This window comes from Channa argus, unplaced genomic scaffold (genome assembly GCF_033026475.1).
Source record: "Channa argus isolate prfri unplaced genomic scaffold, Channa argus male v1.0 Contig031, whole genome shotgun sequence".
Classification (NCBI taxonomy): Eukaryota; Metazoa; Chordata; class Actinopteri; order Anabantiformes; family Channidae; genus Channa; species Channa argus.
The window spans coordinates 318,679-337,500 of record NW_027125250.1 but is presented as its reverse complement, the minus strand read 5'-3'; the positions used below and the strand labels follow the sequence as shown (position 1 = coordinate 337,500).

General features: G+C 42.8%; 18 non-coding genes across 18 annotated transcripts; all 18 read right to left on the bottom strand.

Annotated features, from left to right (window-relative positions):
* Positions 1-3,344: 3,344 nt before the first annotated feature.
* Positions 3,345-3,416, bottom strand: trnaq-uug (transfer RNA glutamine (anticodon UUG)). Its single transcript has one exon. It is a non-coding gene; the product is annotated as a tRNA-Gln (tRNA).
* Positions 3,417-4,956: 1,540 nt separating this feature from the next.
* trnaq-uug (transfer RNA glutamine (anticodon UUG)) lies at positions 4,957-5,028 on the bottom strand. The gene has a single exon. It is a non-coding gene; the product is annotated as a tRNA-Gln (tRNA).
* A 341-nt stretch (positions 5,029-5,369) lies between these two features.
* Positions 5,370-5,452, bottom strand: trnal-cag (transfer RNA leucine (anticodon CAG)). Its single transcript has one exon. It is a non-coding gene; the product is annotated as a tRNA-Leu (tRNA).
* A 1,023-nt stretch (positions 5,453-6,475) lies between these two features.
* Positions 6,476-6,547, bottom strand: trnaq-cug (transfer RNA glutamine (anticodon CUG)). Its single transcript has one exon. It is a non-coding gene; the product is annotated as a tRNA-Gln (tRNA).
* A 538-nt stretch (positions 6,548-7,085) lies between these two features.
* Positions 7,086-7,168, bottom strand: trnal-cag (transfer RNA leucine (anticodon CAG)). Its single transcript has one exon. It is a non-coding gene; the product is annotated as a tRNA-Leu (tRNA).
* Positions 7,169-8,284: 1,116 nt separating this feature from the next.
* On the bottom strand, positions 8,285-8,356 carry trnaq-uug (transfer RNA glutamine (anticodon UUG)). Its single transcript has one exon. It is a non-coding gene; the product is annotated as a tRNA-Gln (tRNA).
* A 341-nt stretch (positions 8,357-8,697) lies between these two features.
* trnal-cag (transfer RNA leucine (anticodon CAG)) lies at positions 8,698-8,780 on the bottom strand. The gene has a single exon. It is a non-coding gene; the product is annotated as a tRNA-Leu (tRNA).
* A 1,023-nt stretch (positions 8,781-9,803) lies between these two features.
* trnaq-cug (transfer RNA glutamine (anticodon CUG)) lies at positions 9,804-9,875 on the bottom strand. Its single transcript has one exon. It is a non-coding gene; the product is annotated as a tRNA-Gln (tRNA).
* A 538-nt stretch (positions 9,876-10,413) lies between these two features.
* Positions 10,414-10,496, bottom strand: trnal-cag (transfer RNA leucine (anticodon CAG)). The gene has a single exon. It is a non-coding gene; the product is annotated as a tRNA-Leu (tRNA).
* Positions 10,497-11,612: 1,116 nt separating this feature from the next.
* trnaq-uug (transfer RNA glutamine (anticodon UUG)) lies at positions 11,613-11,684 on the bottom strand. Its single transcript has one exon. It is a non-coding gene; the product is annotated as a tRNA-Gln (tRNA).
* A 341-nt stretch (positions 11,685-12,025) lies between these two features.
* Positions 12,026-12,108, bottom strand: trnal-cag (transfer RNA leucine (anticodon CAG)). The gene has a single exon. It is a non-coding gene; the product is annotated as a tRNA-Leu (tRNA).
* A 1,130-nt stretch (positions 12,109-13,238) lies between these two features.
* On the bottom strand, positions 13,239-13,310 carry trnaq-uug (transfer RNA glutamine (anticodon UUG)). Its single transcript has one exon. It is a non-coding gene; the product is annotated as a tRNA-Gln (tRNA).
* A 341-nt stretch (positions 13,311-13,651) lies between these two features.
* trnal-cag (transfer RNA leucine (anticodon CAG)) lies at positions 13,652-13,734 on the bottom strand. The gene has a single exon. It is a non-coding gene; the product is annotated as a tRNA-Leu (tRNA).
* A 1,118-nt stretch (positions 13,735-14,852) lies between these two features.
* trnaq-uug (transfer RNA glutamine (anticodon UUG)) lies at positions 14,853-14,924 on the bottom strand. Its single transcript has one exon. It is a non-coding gene; the product is annotated as a tRNA-Gln (tRNA).
* Positions 14,925-15,265: 341 nt separating this feature from the next.
* trnal-cag (transfer RNA leucine (anticodon CAG)) lies at positions 15,266-15,348 on the bottom strand. The gene has a single exon. It is a non-coding gene; the product is annotated as a tRNA-Leu (tRNA).
* A 1,528-nt stretch (positions 15,349-16,876) lies between these two features.
* On the bottom strand, positions 16,877-16,959 carry trnal-cag (transfer RNA leucine (anticodon CAG)). Its single transcript has one exon. It is a non-coding gene; the product is annotated as a tRNA-Leu (tRNA).
* A 932-nt stretch (positions 16,960-17,891) lies between these two features.
* Positions 17,892-17,963, bottom strand: trnaq-cug (transfer RNA glutamine (anticodon CUG)). Its single transcript has one exon. It is a non-coding gene; the product is annotated as a tRNA-Gln (tRNA).
* Positions 17,964-18,501: 538 nt separating this feature from the next.
* Positions 18,502-18,584, bottom strand: trnal-cag (transfer RNA leucine (anticodon CAG)). Its single transcript has one exon. It is a non-coding gene; the product is annotated as a tRNA-Leu (tRNA).
* Between the last annotated feature and the right edge of the window lie 238 nt (positions 18,585-18,822).

Sequence of the window (18,822 nt, the reverse complement as noted above, 5' to 3'; positions counted from 1 at the left end):
TTAACTTAGTGCGCTCCCACCACTCAATGATGTCAACCACAAACTCACTTTGATCACATAGAGCAGAGAGAAAAGACTCCATTTTTGCTCTAAAAAATCCATCCTCTAAGAGGCTTGAATTAAAGCACCACAAGCCCCCATTCCTCTGCACCCTGCCCTCCCCTAGAGCCACTCTCAGAGAGGCATGATCACTCCAAGTGCAAAACTCATATTTACAGTTATTTAAAACCTTAACCAAACCTGACGCTAGCAAGCACAAATCTATTCTAGATTGTTTCAGCCTGCCCAACACCACTTGCCTGCGCGAATACGCACGGGTACCGGGGTTCAGTACTCTCCATGCATCCATCAAGTCACACTCTTCCATCCATTCAAACACAGCCGACCTACTAGTGTCATTCTTAAATTTATTGTTGACACCCACATCTATCCTAGCCAGTGTCACATTCCAGTCCCCTATCACCACCGAGCGATCATCTGTCCATCTTTTACAGCGCCTGAAAAAAACCCTCCTCTCTCCTTCACTATTTGGCCCATATAAATTCACAATTCTATATCTCTGACTCTGTTCAATTACATCAATCACCAGTAGCCTTCCCTGATCATCCTTAGCAATTTGCACGACACTCTCAAACAATCCAGGTTTTACAAAGATTGCTACCCCTGCAGTTTTGTCTGGGGAGAGAGAATAAAACAGATCCCCTCTCCAAAAGCACTTTATGCTTTTTATTATCTCAGAGGTCCACCTGCATTCCTGGACGCACAGGATGTCACACAGCATTTTCCCGCAAAGCTGTTCAATTCTCTCAATGTTTTTAAGACCATTCAAATTTTGAGAGAGAAGCAGCATTCCCAGAAAAAAAACTAAAATCGGCCCTGTCATTTTTTGGCATATTTCTTACCTTTATTTCTATACCCTGTCTCAGTTCCACTTGGCTTACCCTGCTGTGCCCTCTTCCTGACCTGTTTTACCCATTGGACATCCATCTCTAAATCTGAGTCCACGCTAGTAGCCTGGGGAGCCAGCAGGGCTACATCAGAAGTGGGTATTCGAGTGGTGGACTCTATTTCATTTCGAGAGTGAGGCTCATTCGGCTCAGGCCGGGGTGAGCCTAGCCAGCCCCCTTCAGGGCGACTCGCCGCATCCCCGCTCCAGTCCGCCAGCACATGATCCATACTGGATCCTAGCTCATCGACACCCTCATTTCTTATGCCCTCTTGCACCAACAAGTCAGCACTCTGTGACACCACCTCATCTCCAAGCTCATTCTCACTCTCTGTCTCGCTACCCAGGGCTGGCTCCTGTGCAGGCCTGACATTACTCCTCTCATCATCAGAGATGGAGTCCCGGTTTACCACCCCTTCCCCTTCACCTGCATTATGGCAATTACATTGCTCCGCTGGGGCATGGCACGCAACACACCTGTGCGCCCAGGCATCACACTCACGTGCATAATGACCCTGTTTATTGCATTGCATGTGAAAGCATGTGAAATCTGGGCAATCTCTAACTATATGCCCAGGCTGTAAACACATCCTACACACCTTAACCTGATTATTATGAATAACTCTGAAGTATTCTGGCCCTGTGGCCGTCATAAATTTTGAGGAATATGGTAATGACTGCACAGTTTCATTAAATTTAACTTTTACATATCTTGTTCCGTCCGCCATGTCAGTCCCAGGCGACAACCGTCTTTTAATAGGAGAGATTGCTCTCACTCCCCACACATCCAGTTTTTCTAAAATGTCCTCATCCGCAATATAGGCAGGCAAATTCAAAAATGACACCACCAATTCATCGATAACTAAAGTTTTTACCATCACCACTGCTCTACCCACTTTAAATCCATCTAAGAGTCTTTTCTTTCCAGCTTCGCTCTTGACCGTCACCTCATATTTATTCGGCCCCGTCTCCCGCAATGCAACGATGCCTCCACACACATCACGCATTGCTCTCAGCAGTTCCATTGTCTTAACTTTCTCTTCTCCCACCACCTCAGCCAATACAGTCAAGTCCCTATCATACCGCATTTCTTTCCGTGTCTCTGTCGCTCCACCCGGCTCCGAACGCGTGCTTACCCGTTCTCCCTGTTGTCTCTCATCTGCCGCCAAACAGTCATTCTCCATTCTCCGTCCAGGCCGCTCCTTTGCAATCTCCATTCTTTTCTCAATCTGCTTGACACCCTTATTCAGCGACTTCCTCGTCTCCTCCGCCAGCTCCAGCTCATTCCCTCTCAACGCGCTTTCCCCATAGACGCCACTTTTCTCCGTTTCCATTCTTCTCCTTCCGCTCTTGATGGATGAAATGTGCAAACTCGTCATCAGCCTATCTCTTTATCAGTTCATTGCTACCCTTGCCATCAGTGATTGATGCGTGAAGTATGGGATGTCTCAGGCAAAAAAGAGCTTGTTGATTAAGCCACTACACATCTATCAGCTGGTATTGGTGTTCTTCTGCCCTTTGCTGGGAAGACATCAATTCATAGAGCTTTAACATATGCATTCATTTTTTCAGCAAACTCCAGAAAAAGAGTTCTTAGAGTAACCAGTATCCAATTATTGCATTACATTAATTGAACCACGTCATTTGGTAGAGTACTAGAGTCATTGAATGGAGCACAACAGAAAGAACTGTTGCCAAAGTTGCCTGCATTTATTGCACATTAAATCCTGAGACCAGCAACACAGCTCAAAGGACGAGCTGGTTTTATTCGTCCTACACTATAACAGGTCCCACCGTAATTTGAACTCAGATCGCTGGATTCACAGTCCAGAGTGCTTACCTATACACCAGGGAATCTCCAGATGCTGCCAAATGAAGAATATGCGCACTGGAAATGTGAACAGTGTTACACAGACAACAATTGTAACAGTCTGTGGTTTTACTGAGCAGTCCTGAACACTCTGATGCTTGACAGGGGTTTCAAGGCTTATTGCATTTCACAGGGAGATATTTCAACTACTAGCCCTTATGACTCTGTTTGGGGTGAAACACAAAAATAGGGAAGCACTTGAAAACGAGGGGTAGGGTTATAAATTAGGAATTTGGGATTGTGTCTGGGATCGCACTTCATGCCCAAAATGTGTTTTTAGCATTATCTGAATGAGATCCGCAAGGATATTTACTTAAGAGTGTGTCTATCGTAAACCATTGTGCAACCTTTGCCTCATCTCTCTCCCTGTATTAGTTCTTTAAACACTTGCCATGAGTGTTGATTGCACAAAGTACTCTATGTCTCTGGAACAAGATGAGCTCGTTGACAATGCCACTGTGTGTCTCCCAGTTGGTGGAGTAACTGAGTCACTCATTGGGGCAAAAAAACCTACAACTAGCCAGCGGTAGGTTCCACCGAGATTTGAACTCGGATCACTGGATTCAAAGTCCAGAGTGCTCACCATTACACCATGGAACCATTTCACATTGTTAGGCTACTTTTGTTGAGCAGTTCCTTCCAGACGATTTGATTCATTTCAGTATTGTGTGCATATTGACAACTTGGAGATTGGGTGATCATGTAGCAAACTATAAAATTGTCAATACAAGGAAGTTTGGGTACATCTAAGCACTGTGTCACTCTTATCTCTGTGTGTGATGTTCATTGCATCTATCCAGATGAACTGTAACTTGTATAACATCAAAGTCTATGAATTCATCCAGGTAAGCAACATTGGAGAATAGGTGGTTCCCCACCTTTGACTACTGTGGGAGAATGTGTTTTCCAAGTGTCAGCTGTTGTCCATAAAATCCAACATTTGTCAGAAGTGGGATTCAAACCCACACCTCCAGGAGAGACTGTGACCTGAACGCAGCGCCTTAGACCGCTCGGCCATCCTGACAACGGAAGGTGGGGTTGTTTGGTACTCCAAAGAAATCCGAAAAGACAGCGTTTATTTTATGCGTAATTATTGTGAATCAAATGTGCAAACTCGTCATCAGCCTATCTCTTTATCAGTTCATTCCTACCCTGGCCATCAGTGATTGATGCGTGAAGTATGGGATGTCTCAGGCAAAAAAGAGCTTGTTGATTAAGCCACTACACATCTGTCAGCTGGTATTGGTGTTCTTCTGCCCTTTGCTGGGAAGACATCAATTCATGGAGCTTTACCAGATGCATTCATTTTTTCAGCAAACTCCAGAAAAAGAGTTCTTAGAGTAACCAGTATCCAATTATTGCATTACATTAATTGAACCCCGTCATTTGATAGAGTACTAGAGTCATTGAATGGAGCACAACAGAAAGAACTGTTGCCAAAGTTGCCTGCATTTATTGCACATCAAATCCTGAGACCAGCAACACAGCTCAAAGGACGAGCTGGTTTTATTCGTTCTACACTATAACAGGTCCCAACGTGATTTGAACTCAGATCGCTGGATTCACAGTCCAGAGTGCTTACCTATACACCAGGGAATCTCCAGATGCTGCCAAATGAAGAATGTGTGCACTGGAAATGTGAACAGTGTTACACAGACAACAGTTTTAACAGTCTGTGGTTTTACTGAGCAGTCCCGAACACTCAGATGCTTGACAGGGGTTTTAAGGCTTATTGCATTTCACAGGGAGATATTTCAACTACTAGACCTTATGACTCTGTTTGGGGTGAAACACAAAAATAGGGAAGCACTTGAAAACAAGGGGTAGGGTTATAAATTAGGAATTTGGAATTGTGTCTGGGATCGCACTTCATGCCCAAAATGTGTTTTTAGCATTATCTGAATGAGATCCGCAAGGATATTTACTTAAGAGTGTGTCTATCGTAAACCATTGTGCAACTTTTGCCTCATCTCTCTCCCTGTATTAGTTCTTTAAACACTTGCCATGAGTGTTGATTGCACAAAGTACTCTATGTCTCTGGAACAAGATGAGCTCGTTGACAATGCCACTGTGTGTCTCCCAGTTGGTGGAGTAACTGAGTCACTCATTGGGGCAAAAAAACCTACAACTAGCCAGCAGTAGGTTCCACCGAGATTTGAACTCCGATCACTGGATTCAAAGTCCAGAGTGCTCACCATTACACCATGGAACCATTTCACATTGTTAGGCTACTTTTGTTGAACAGTTTCTTCCAGACGATTTGATTCATTTCATTATTGTGTGCATATTGACAACTTGGAGATTGGGTGATCATGTAGCAAACTATAAAGTTGTCAATACAAGGAAGTTTGGGTACATCTAAGCACTGTGTCACTCTTACCTCTGTGTGTGATGTTCATTGCATCAATCCAGATGAACTGTAACTTGTATAACATCAAAGTCTATGAATTCATCCAGGTAAGCAGCATTGGAGAATAGGTGGTTCCCCACCTTTGACTAATGTGGGAGAATGTGTTTTCCAAGTGTCAGCTGTTGTCCCTAAAATCCAACATTTGTCAGAAGTGGGGTTCGAACCCTCGCCTCCAGTAGAGACTGCGATCTGAACGCAGCGCCTTAGACCGCTCGGCCATCCTGACAACAGAACAGGCTTGGTTTGGTACTCCAAAAAAAAATGCGCAAAGACAGCATTTAGATTAGGCGTAATTATTGTAAATCAAATGTGCAAACTCGTCATCAGCCTATCTCCTTATCGGTTTATTGCTACCCTGGCCATCAGTGATGGATGCGTGAAGTATGGTATGTCTCAGGCAAAAAAGAGCTTGTTGATTAAGCCACTACACACCTGTCAGCTGGTATTGGTGTTCTTCTGCCCTTTACTGGCAAGACATCAATTCATAGAGCTTTAACATATACATTCAGTTTTTCAGCAAACTCCAGAAAAGGTAACCAGTATCCAAATATTGCATTATATTAATTGAACCACGTCATTTGGTAGAGTACTAGAGTCAATGAATGGAGCATAAGAGAAAGAACTGTTGCCAAAGTTGCCTGCATTTATTGCACATTAAAACCTGAGAACAGCAAGCCAGCTTAAAGGTCCAGCTGGTTTTATTCATTCTACACTATAACAGGTCCCATCGTGATTTGAACTCAGATTGCTGGATTCATAGTCCAGAGTGCTTACCTATACACCAGGGAATCTCCAGATGCTGCCAAATGAAGCAAGTGTGCACTGGAAAAGTGAACAGTGTTACACAGACACTATTTTTAATATATTTCAAATACTAACCCTTATGACAAAAATAAGGAAGCACTTGAAAACTAGGGTAGGGTTATAAAAGAGGAATTGGGGATTGTGTCTGGGATCGCACTTCATGCCCAAACTTGAATGGAATGCCCAAAATGTGTTTTTAGCATTATGTGACAGAGATCAGCAAGAATACTTAGCTAAGAGTGTGTTTATTTTAAACCATCGTGCAGGCTTGGCCTCATTTCTGTGCCGGTTTCAGTTTTTTTAGACTTGTCATGAGTGTTTAGTGCACATAGTATTCTGTTTCTGGAACAAGATGAGCTCCATGACAATGCCACTGTGAGTCTCCCAGTTGGTGGAGTAACCGAGTCAATCATTGCATCGAGAAAAGCTACAACCTGCCAACAGTAGGTCCCACCGAGATTTGAACTCGGATCGCTGGATTCAGAGTCCAGAGTGCTCACCATTACACCATGGAACCTTTCCACATTGCTAGCTTTATGTTGTTGAACAGGTTCTTCCACACAATTTGATTCATTTCATTATTGTCTCCAACTTGACAACTTGGACATTTGGCTGATCATGTAGCAAACTAAAAAAATGTCAATACGAGGCGGTTTGGGTACATCTAAGCACTGTGTCACTTTTATCTCAGTGTGTGATGTTCATTGCATCTATCCAGATGCACTGTAACTTGTATAACATGAAAATCTATGGATTTGGCCAATAGAGTCAGTCTCAAATAGACTCTCATTAGTGATTATAGGGCATAGATGAAAGACTACCTTTGATACGTAAGTAGAGGGGTGCCAAAGCCATGCTCCTTGAGCTCCACAGCCCTGCTTGCTTGTCAGCTATCCGTGCTTTACCCACTGCTCCTGCACTTTCTGTCTGATTGAACACACCTTATCCAGGTAAGCAGTCTTGGAGAATAAGTGGTTCCCCACCTCTGACGAATGTGGAAGAATGGATCCAATGTGTTTTCCAAGTGTCAGCTGTGGTCCCTAAAATCCAACATTTGTCAGAAGTGGGCTTCGAACCCACGCCTCCAGGAGAGACTGCGACCTGAACGCAGCGCCTTAGACCGCTCGGCCATCCTGACAACAGAAGTGGGGGTTGTTTGGTACTCCAAAGAAATCCGAAAAGACAGCGTTTAGATTATGCGTAATTATTGTGAATCAAATGTGCAAACTCGTCATCAGCCTATCTCTTTATCAGTTTATTGCTACCCTGGCCATCAGTGATTGATGCGTGAAGTATGGGATGTCTCAGGCAAAAAAGAGCTTGTTGATTAAGCCACTACACATCTATCAGCTGGTATTGGTGTTCTTTTGCCCTTTGCTGGGAAGACATCAATTCATGGAGCTTTAACATATGCATTCATTTTTTCAGCAAACTCCAGAAAAAGAGTTCTTAGAGTAACCAGTATCCAATTATTGCATTACATTAATTGAACCCCGTAATTTGATAGAGTACTAGAGTCATTGAATGGAGCACAACAGATAGAACTGTTGCCAAAGTTGCCTGCATTTATTGCACATTAAATCCTAAGACCAGCAACACAGCTCAAAGGACAAGCTGGTTTTATTCGTTCCAAACTATAACAGGTCCCACCGTGATTTGAACTCAGATCGCTGGATTCACAGTCCAGAGTGCTTACCTATACACCAGGGCATCTCCAGATGCTGCCAAATGAAGAATGTGTGCACTGGAAATGTGAACAGTGTTACACAGACAACAGTTTTAACAGTCTGTGGTTTTACTAAGCAGTCCTGAACACTCTGATGCTTGACAGGGGTTTCAAGGCTTATTGCATTTCACAGGGAGATATTTCAACTACTAGACCTTATGACTCTGTTTGGGGTGAAACACAAAAATAGGGAAGCACTTGAAAACGAGGGGTAGGGTTATAAATTAGGAATTTGGGATTGTGTCTGGGATCGCACTTCATGCCCAAAATGTGTTTTTAGCATTATCTGAATGAGATCCGCAAGGATATTTACTTAAGAGTGTGTCTATCGTAAACCATTGTGCAACTTTTGCCTCATCTCTCTCCCTGTATTAGTTCTTTAAACACTTGCCATGAGTGTTGATTGCACAAAGTACTCTATGTCTCTGGAACAAGATGAGCTCGTTGACAATGCCACTGTGTGTCTCCCAGTTGGTGGAGTAACTGAGTCACTCATTGGGGCAAAAAAACCTACAACTAGCCAGCAGTAGGTTCCACCGAGATTTGAACTCCGATCACTGGATTCAAAGTCCAGAGTGCTCACCATTACACCATGGAACCATTTCACATTGTTAGGCTACTTTTGTTGAACAGTTTCTTCCAGACGATTTGATTCATTTCATTATTGTGTGCATATTGACAACTTGGAGATTGGGTGATCATGTAGCAAACTATAAAGTTGTCAATACAAGGAAGTTTGGGTACATCTAAGCACTGTGTCACTCTTACCTCTGTGTGTGATGTTCATTGCATCAATCCAGATGAACTGTAACTTGTATAACATCAAAGTCTATGAATTCATCCAGGTAAGCAGCATTGGAGAATAGGTGGTTCCCCACCTTTGACTAATGTGGGAGAATGTGTTTTCCAAGTGTCAGCTGTTGTCCCTAAAATCCAACATTTGTCAGAAGTGGGGTTCGAACCCTCGCCTCCAGTAGAGACTGCGATCTGAACGCAGCGCCTTAGACCGCTCGGCCATCCTGACAACAGAACAGGCTTGGTTTGGTACTCCAAAAAAAAATGCGCAAAGACAGCATTTAGATTAGGCGTAATTATTGTAAATCAAATGTGCAAACTCGTCATCAGCCTATCTCCTTATCGGTTTATTGCTACCCTGGCCATCAGTGATGGATGCGTGAAGTATGGTATGTCTCAGGCAAAAAAGAGCTTGTTGATTAAGCCACTACACACCTGTCAGCTGGTATTGGTGTTCTTCTGCCCTTTACTGGCAAGACATCAATTCATAGAGCTTTAACATATACATTCAGTTTTTCAGCAAACTCCAGAAAAGGTAACCAGTATCCAAATATTGCATTATATTAATTGAACCACGTCATTTGGTAGAGTACTAGAGTCAATGAATGGAGCATAAGAGAAAGAACTGTTGCCAAAGTTGCCTGCATTTATTGCACATTAAAACCTGAGAACAGCAAGCCAGCTTAAAGGTCCAGCTGGTTTTATTCATTCTACACTATAACAGGTCCCATCGTGATTTGAACTCAGATTGCTGGATTCATAGTCCAGAGTGCTTACCTATACACCAGGGAATCTCCAGATGCTGCCAAATGAAGCAAGTGTGCACTGGAAAAGTGAACAGTGTTACACAGACACTATTTTTAATATATTTCAAATACTAACCCTTATGACAAAAATAAGGAAGCACTTGAAAACTAGGGTAGGGTTATAAAAGAGGAATTGGGGATTGTGTCTGGGATCGCACTTCATGCCCAAACTTGAATGGAATGCCCAAAATGTGTTTTTAGCATTATGTGACAGAGATCAGCAAGAATACTTAGCTAAGAGTGTGTTTATTTTAAACCATCGTGCAGGCTTGGCCTCATTTCTGTGCCGGTTTCAGTTTTTTTAGACTTGTCATGAGTGTTTAGTGCACATAGTATTCTGTTTCTGGAACAAGATGAGCTCCATGACAATGCCACTGTGAGTCTCCCAGTTGGTGGAGTAACCGAGTCAATCATTGCATCGAGAAAAGCTACAACCTGCCAACAGTAGGTCCCACCGAGATTTGAACTCGGATCGCTGGATTCAGAGTCCAGAGTGCTCACCATTACACCATGGAACCTTTCCACATTGCTAGCTTTATGTTGTTGAACAGGTTCTTCCACACAATTTGATTCATTTCATTATTGTCTCCAACTTGACAACTTGGACATTTGGCTGATCATGTAGCAAACTAAAAAAATGTCAATACGAGGCGGTTTGGGTACATCTAAGCACTGTGTCACTTTTATCTCAGTGTGTGATGTTCATTGCATCTATCCAGATGCACTGTAACTTGTATAACATGAAAATCTATGGATTTGGCCAATAGAGTCAGTCTCAAATAGACTCTCATTAGTGATTATAGGGCATAGATGAAAGACTACCTTTGATACGTAAGTAGAGGGGTGCCAAAGCCATGCTCCTTGAGCTCCACAGCCCTGCTTGCTTGTCAGCTATCCGTGCTTTACCCACTGCTCCTGCACTTTCTGTCTGATTGAACACACCTTATCCAGGTAAGCAGTCTTGGAGAATAAGTGGTTCCCCACCTCTGACGAATGTGGAAGAATGGATCCAATGTGTTTTCCAAGTGTCAGCTGTGGTCCCTAAAATCCAACATTTGTCAGAAGTGGGCTTCGAACCCACGCCTCCAGGAGAGACTGCGACCTGAACGCAGCGCCTTAGACCGCTCGGCCATCCTGACAACAGAAGTGGGGGTTGTTTGGTACTCCAAAGAAATCCGAAAAGACAGCGTTTAGATTATGCGTAATTATTGTGAATCAAATGTGCAAACTCGTCATCAGCCTATCTCTTTATCAGTTTATTGCTACCCTGGCCATCAGTGATTGATGCGTGAAGTATGGGATGTCTCAGGCAAAAAAGAGCTTGTTGATTAAGCCACTACACATCTATCAGCTGGTATTGGTGTTCTTTTGCCCTTTGCTGGGAAGACATCAATTCATGGAGCTTTAACATATGCATTCATTTTTTCAGCAAACTCCAGAAAAAGAGTTCTTAGAGTAACCAGTATCCAATTATTGCATTACATTAATTGAACCCCGTAATTTGATAGAGTACTAGAGTCATTGAATGGAGCACAACAGATAGAACTGTTGCCAAAGTTGCCTGCATTTATTGCACATTAAATCCTAAGACCAGCAACACAGCTCAAAGGACAAGCTGGTTTTATTCGTTCCAAACTATAACAGGTCCCACCGTGATTTGAACTCAGATCGCTGGATTCACAGTCCAGAGTGCTTACCTATACACCAGGGCATCTCCAGATGCTGCCAAATGAAGAATGTGTGCACTGGAAATGTGAACAGTGTTACACAGACAACAGTTTTAACAGTCTGTGGTTTTACTAAGCAGTCCTGAACACTCTGATGCTTGACAGGGGTTTCAAGGCTTATTGCATTTCACAGGGAGATATTTCAACTACTAGACCTTATGACTCTGTTTGGGGTGAAACACAAAAATAGGGAAGCACTTGAAAACGAGGGGTAGGGTTATAAATTAGGAATTTGGGATTGTGTCTGGGATCGCACTTCATGCCCAAAATGTGTTTTTAGCATTATCTGAATGAGATCCGCAAGGATATTTACTTAAGAGTGTGTCTATCGTAAACCATTGTGCAACCTTTGCCTCATCTCTCTCCCTGTATTAGTTCTTTAAACACTTGCCATGAGTGTTGATTGCACAAAGTACTCTATGTCTCTGGAACAAGATGAGCTCGTTGACAATGCCACTGTGTGTCTCCCAGTTGGTGGAGTAACTGAGTCACTCATTGGGGCAAAAAAACCTACAACTAGCCAGTGGTAGGTTCCACCGAGATTTGAACTCAGATCACTGGATTCAAAGTCCAGAGTGCTCCCCATTACACCATGGAACCATTTCACATTGTTAAGCTACTTTTGTTGAACAGTTTCTTCCAGACGATTTGATTAATTTCATTATTGTGTGCATATTGACAACTTGGAGATTGGGTGATCATGTAGCAAACTATAAAATTGTCAATACAAGGAAGTTTGGGTACATCTAAGCACTGTGTCACTCTTACCTCTGTGTGTGATGTTCATTGCATCTATCCAGATGAACTGTAAATTGTATAACATCAAAGTCTATGAATTCATCCAGGTAATCAGCATTGGAGAATAGGTGGTTCCCCACCTTTGACTAATGTGGGAGAATGTGTTTTCCAAGTGTCAGCTGTTGTCCCTAAAATCCAACATTTGTCAGAAGTGGGGTTCGAACCCACGCCTCCAGGAGAGACTGCGACCTGAACGCAACGCCTTAGACCGCTCGGCCATCCTGACAACAGAAGGGGGGGGTTGTTTGGTACTCCAAAGAAATCCGAAAAGACAGCGTTTAGATTATGCGTAATTATTGTGAATCAAATGTGCAAACTCGTCATCAGCCTATCTCTTTATCCGTTCATTGCGACCCTGGCCATCAGTGATTGATGCGTGAAGTATGGGATGTCTCAGGCAAAAAAGAGCTTGTTGAGTAAGCCAATACACATCTGTCAGCTGGTATTGGTGTTCTTCTGCCCTTTGCTGGGAAGACATCAATTCATGGAGCTTTAACATATGCATTAATTTTTTCAGCAAACTCCAGAAAAAGAGTTCTTAGAGTAACCAGTATCCAATTATTGCATTACATTAATTGAACCCCGTAATTTGATAGAATACAAGAGTCATTGAATGGAGCACAACAGAAAGAACTGTTGCCAAAGTTGCCTGCATTTATTGCACATTAAATCCTGAGACCAGCAACACAGCTCAAAGGACGAGCTGGTTTTATTCGTTCTACACTATAACAGGTCCCACCGTGATTTGAACTCAGATCGCTGGATTCACAGTCCAGAGTGCTTACCTATACACCAGGGAATCTCCAGATGCTGCCAAATGAAGAATGTGTGCACTGGAAATGTGAACAGTGTTACACAGACAACAGTTTTAACAGTCTGTGGTTTTACTGAGCAGTCCTGAACACTCTGATGCTTGACTGGGGTTTCAAGGCTTATTGCATTTCACAGGGAGATATTTCAACTACTAGACCTTATGACTCTGTTTGGTGTGAAACACAAAAATAGGGAAGCACTTGAAAACGAGGGGTAGGGTTATAAATTAGGAATTTGGGATTGTGTCTGGGATCGCACTTCATGCCCAAAATGTGTTTTTAGCATTATCTGAATGAGATCCGCAAGGATATTTACTTAAGAGTGTGTCTATCGTAAACCATTGTGCAACCTTTGCCTCATCTCTCTCCCTCATCTCTCTCCCTGTATTAGTTCTTTAAACACTTGCCATGAGTGTTGATTGCACAAAGTACTCTATGTCTCTGGAACAAGATGAGCTCGTTGACAATGCCACTGTGTGTCTCCCAGTTGGTGGAGTAACTGAGTCACTCATTGGGGCAAAAAAACCTACAACTAGCCAGCGGTAGGTTCCACCGAGATTTGAACTCAGATCACTGGATTCAAAGTCCAGAGTGCTCCCCATTACACCATGGAACCATTTCACATTGTTAAGCTACTTTTGTTGAACAGTTTCTTCCAGACGATTTGATTAATTTCATTATTGTGTGCATATTGACAACTTGGAGATTGGGTGATCATGTAGCAAACTATAAAATTGTCAATACAAGAAAGTTTGGGTACATCTAAGCACTGTGTCACTCTTACCTCTGTGTGTGATGTTCATTGCATCTATCCAGATGAACTGTAAATTGTATAACATCAAAGTCTATGAATTCATCCAGGTAATCAGCATTGGAGAATAGGTGGTTCCCCACCTTTGACTAATGTGGGAGAATGTGTTTTCCAAGTGTCAGCTGTTGTCCCTAAAATCCAACATTTGTCAGAAGTGGGGTTCGAACCCACGCCTCCAGGAGAGACTGCGACCTGAACGCAGCGCCTTAGACCGCTCGGCCATCCTGACAACAGAAGGGGGGGGGTTGTTTGGTACTCCAAAGAAATCCGAAAAGACAGCGTTTAGATTATGCGGAATTATTGTGAATCAAATGTGCAAACTCGTCATCAGGCTATCTCTTTATCAGTTCATTGCTACCCTGGCCATCAGTGATTGATGCGTGAAGTATGGGATGTCTCAGGCAAAAAAGAGCTTGTTGATTAAGCCACTACACATCTATCAGCTGGTATTGGTGTTCTTTTGCCCTTTGCTGGGAAGACATCAATTCATGGAGCTTTAACATATGCATTCATTTTTTCAGCAAACTCCAGAAAAAGAGTTCTTAGAGTAACCAGTATCCAATTATTGCATTACATTAATTGAACCCCGTAATTTGATAGAGTACTAGAGTCATTGAATGGAGCACAACAGATAGAACTGTTGCCAAAGTTGCCTGCATTTATTGCACATTAAATCCTAAGACCAGCAACACAGCTCAAAGGACAAGCTGGTTTTATTCGTTCCAAACTATAACAGGTCCCACCGTGATTTGAACTCAGATCGCTGGATTCACAGTCCAGAGTGCTTACCTATACACCAGGGCATCTCCAGATGCTGCCAAATGAAGAATGTGTGCACTGGAAATGTGAACAGTGTTACACAGACAACAGTTTTAACAGTCTGTGGTTTTACTAAGCAGTCCTGAACACTCTGATGCTTGACAGGGGTTTCAAGGCTTATTGCATTTCACAGGGAGATATTTCAACTACTAGACCTTATGACTCTGTTTGGGGTGAAACACAAAAATAGGGAAGCACTTGAAAACGAGGGGTAGGGTTATAAATTAGGAATTTGGGATTGTGTCTGGGATCGCACTTCATGCCCAAAATGTGTTTTTAGCATTATCTGAATGAGATCCGCAAGGATATTTACTTAAGAGTGTGTCTATCGTAAACCATTGTGCAACCTTTGCCTCATCTCTCTCCCTGTATTAGTTCTTTAAACACTTGCCATGAGTGTTGATTGCACAAAGTACTCTATGTCTCTGGAACAAGATGAGCTCGTTGACAATGCCACTGTGTGTCTCCCAGTTGGTGGAGTAACTGAGTCACTCATTGGGGCAAAAAAACCTACAACTAGCCAGCGGTAGGTTCCACCGAGATTTGAACTCAGATCACTGGATTCAAAGTCCAGAGTGCTCCCCATTACACCATGGAACCATTTCACATTGTTAAGCTACTTTTGTTGAACAGTTTCTTCCAGACGATTTGATTAATTTCATTATTGTGTGCATATTGACAACTTGGAGATTGGGTGATCATGTAGCAAACTATAAAATTGTCAATACAAGGAAGTTTGGGTACATCTAAGCACTGTGTCACTCTTACCTCTGTGTGTGATGTTCATTGCATCTATCCAGATGAACTGTAAATTGTATAACATCAAAGTCTATGAATTCATCCAGGTAATCAGCATTGGAGAATAGGTGGTTCCCCACCTTTGACTAATGTGGGAGAATGTGTTTTCCAAGTGTCAGCTGTTGTCCCTAAAATCCAACATTTGTCAGAAGTGGGGTTCGAACCCACGCCTCCAGGAGAGACTGCGACCTGAACGCAGCGCCTTAGACCGCTCGGCCATCCTGACAACAGAAGTGGGGGTTGTTTGGTACTCCAAAGAAATCCGAAAAGACAGCGTTTAGATTATGCGTAATTATTGTGAATCAAATGTGCAAATCGTCATCAGCCTATCTCTTTATCAGTTCATTGCTACCCTGGCCATCAGTGATTGATGCGTGAAGTATGGGATGTCTCAGGCAAAAAAGAGCTTGTTGATTAAGCCACTACACATCTGTCAGCTGGTATTGGTGTTCTTCTGCCCTTTGCTGGGAAGACATCAATTCATGGAGCTTTAACATATGCATTCATTTTTTCAGCAAACTCCAGAAAAAGAGTTCTTAGAGTAACCAGTATCCAATTATTGCATTACATTAATTGAACCACGTCATTTGGTAGAGTACTAGAGTCATTGAATGGAGCACAACAGAAAGAACTGTTGCCAAAGTTGCCTGCATTTATTGCACATTAAATCCTGAGACCAGCAACACAGCTCAAAGGACGAGCTGGTTTTATTCGTTCTACACTATAACAGGTCCCACCGTGATTTGAACTCAGATCGCTGGATTCACAGTCCAGAGTGCTTACCTATACACCAGGGAATCTCCAGATGCTGTCAAATGAAGAATATGCGCACTGGAAATGTGAGCAGTGTTACACAGACAACAGTTGTAACAGTCTGTGGTTTTACTGAGCAGTCCTGAACACTCTCATGCTTGACAGGGGTTTCAAGGCTTATTGCATTTCACAGGGAGATATTTCAACTACTAGCCCTTATGACTCTGTTTGGGGTGAAACACAAAAATAGGGAAGCACTTGAAAACGAGGGGTAGGGTTATAAATTAGGAATTTGGGATTGTGTCTGGGATCGCACTTCATGCCCAAAATGTGTTTTTAGCATTATCTGAATGAGAATCGCAAGGATATTTACTTAAGAGTGTGTCTATCGTAAACCATTGTGCAACCTTTGCCTCATCTCTCTCCCTGTATTAGTTCTTTAAACACTTGCCTTGACTGTTGATTGCACAAAGTACTCTATGTCTCTGGAACAAGATGAGCTCGTTGACAATGCCACTGTGTGTCTCCCAGTTGGTCGAGTAACTGAGTCACTCATTGGGGCAAAAAAACCTACAACTAGCCAGCGGTAGGTTGCACCGAGATTTGACCTCGGATCACTGGCTTCAAAGTCCAGAGTGCTCACCATTACACCATGGAACCATTTCACATTGTTAGGCTACTTTTGTTGAACAGTTTCTTCCAGACGATTTGATTCATTTCATTATTGCGTGCATATTGACAACTTGGAGATTGGGTGATCATGTAGCAAACTATAAAATTGTGAATACAAGGAAGTTTGGGTACATCTAAGCACTGTGTCACTCTTGTCACTGTGTGTGATGTTCATTGCATCTATCCAGATGAACTGTAACTTGTATACCATCAAAGTCTATGAATTCATCCAGGTAAGCAGCATTGGAGAATAGGTGGTTCCCCACCTTTGACTAATGTGGGAGAATGTGTTTTCCAAGTGTCAGCTGTTGTCCCTAAAATCCAGCATTTGTCAGAAGTGGGATTCAAACCCACACCTCCAGTAGAGACTGCGACCTGAACGCAGCGCCTTAGACCGCTCGGCCATCCTGACAACAGAAGGGGGGGTTGTTTGGTACTCCAAAGAAATCCGAAAAGACAGCGTTTAGATTATGCGTAATTATTGTGAATCAAATGTGCAAACTCGTCATCAGCCTATCTCTTTATCAGTTTATTGCTACCCTGGCCATCAGTGATGGATGCGTGAAGTATGGGATGTCTCAGGCAAAAAAGAGCTTGTTGATTAAGCCACTACACATCTGTCAGCTGGTATTGGTGTTCTTGCCAAAGTTGCCTGCATTTATTGCACATTAAATCCTGAGACCAGCAACACAGCTCAAAGGACGAGCTGGTTTTATTCGTTCTACACTATAACAGGTCCCACCGTGATTTGAACTCAGATCACTGGATTCACAGTCCAGAGTGCTTACCTGTACATCAGGGAATCTCCAGATGCTGCCAAATGAAGAATGTGTGCACTGGAAATGTGAACATTGTTACACAGACAACAGTTTTAACAGTCTGTGGTTTTACTGAGCAGTCCTGAACACTCAGATGCTTGACAGGGGTTTCAAGGCTTATTGCATTTCACAGGGAGATATTTACACTACTAGACCTTATGACTCTGTTTGGGTTGAAACACAAAAATAGGGAAGCACTTGAAAACGAGGGGTAGAGTTATAAATTAGGAATTTGGGATTGTGTCTGGGATCGCACTTCATGCCCAAAATGTGTTTTTAGCATTATCTGAATGAGAACCGCAACGATATTTACTTAAGAGTTTGTCTATCGTAAACCATTGTGCAACCTTTGCCTCATCTCTCTCCCTGTATTAGTTCTTTAAACACTTGCCATGAGTGTTGATTGCACATAGTATTCTGTTTCTGGAACAAGATGAGCTCCATGACAATGCCACTGTGAGTCTCCCAGTTGGTGGAGTAACTGAGTCACTCATTGCATCGAGAAAAGCTACAACCTTCCAACAGTAGGTCCCACCGAGATTTGAACTCGGATCGCTGGATTCAGAGTCCAGAGTGCTCACCATTACACCATGGAACCTTTCCACATTGCTAGCTTAATGTTGTTGAACAGGTTCTTCCACACAATTTGATTCATTTCATTATTGTCTCCAACTTGACAACTTGGAGATTTGGCTGATCATGTAGCAAACTAAAAAAATGTCAATACAAGGCGGTTTGGGTACATCTAAGCACTGTGTCACTTTTATCTCAGTGTGTGATGTTCATTGCATCTATCCAGATGCAATGTAACTTGTATAACATCAAAATCTATGGATTTGGCCAATAGAGTCAGTCTCAAATGGACTCTCATTAGTGATTATAGGGCATAGATGAAAGACTACCTTTGATACGTAACTAGTGGGGTGCCAAAGCCATGCTCCTTGAGCTCCACAGCCCTGCTTGCTTGTCAGCTATCCGTGCTTTAGCCACTGCTCCTGCACTTTCTGTCTGATTGAACACACCTTATCCAGGTAAGCAGTCTTGGAGAATAGGTGGTTCCCCACCTCTGACGAATGTGGAAGAATGGATCCAATGTGTTTTCCAAGTGTCAGCTGTGGTCCCTAAAATCCAACATTTGTCAGAAGTGGGATTCGAACCCACGCCTCCAGGAGAGACTGCGACCTGAACGCAGCGCCTTAGACCGCTCGGCCATCCTGACAACAGAACAGGCTTGGTTCGGTACTCCGAAAAAAATGCGCAAAGACAGCATTTAGATTAGGCGTAATTATTGTAAATCAATTGTGCAAACTCGTCATCAGCCTATCTCTTTATCAGTTTATTGCTACCCTGGCCATCAGTGATGGATGCGTGAAGTATGGTATGTCTCAGGCAAAAAAGTGCTTGTTGATTAAGCCACTACACACCTGTCAGCTGGTATTGGTGTTCTTCTGCCCTTT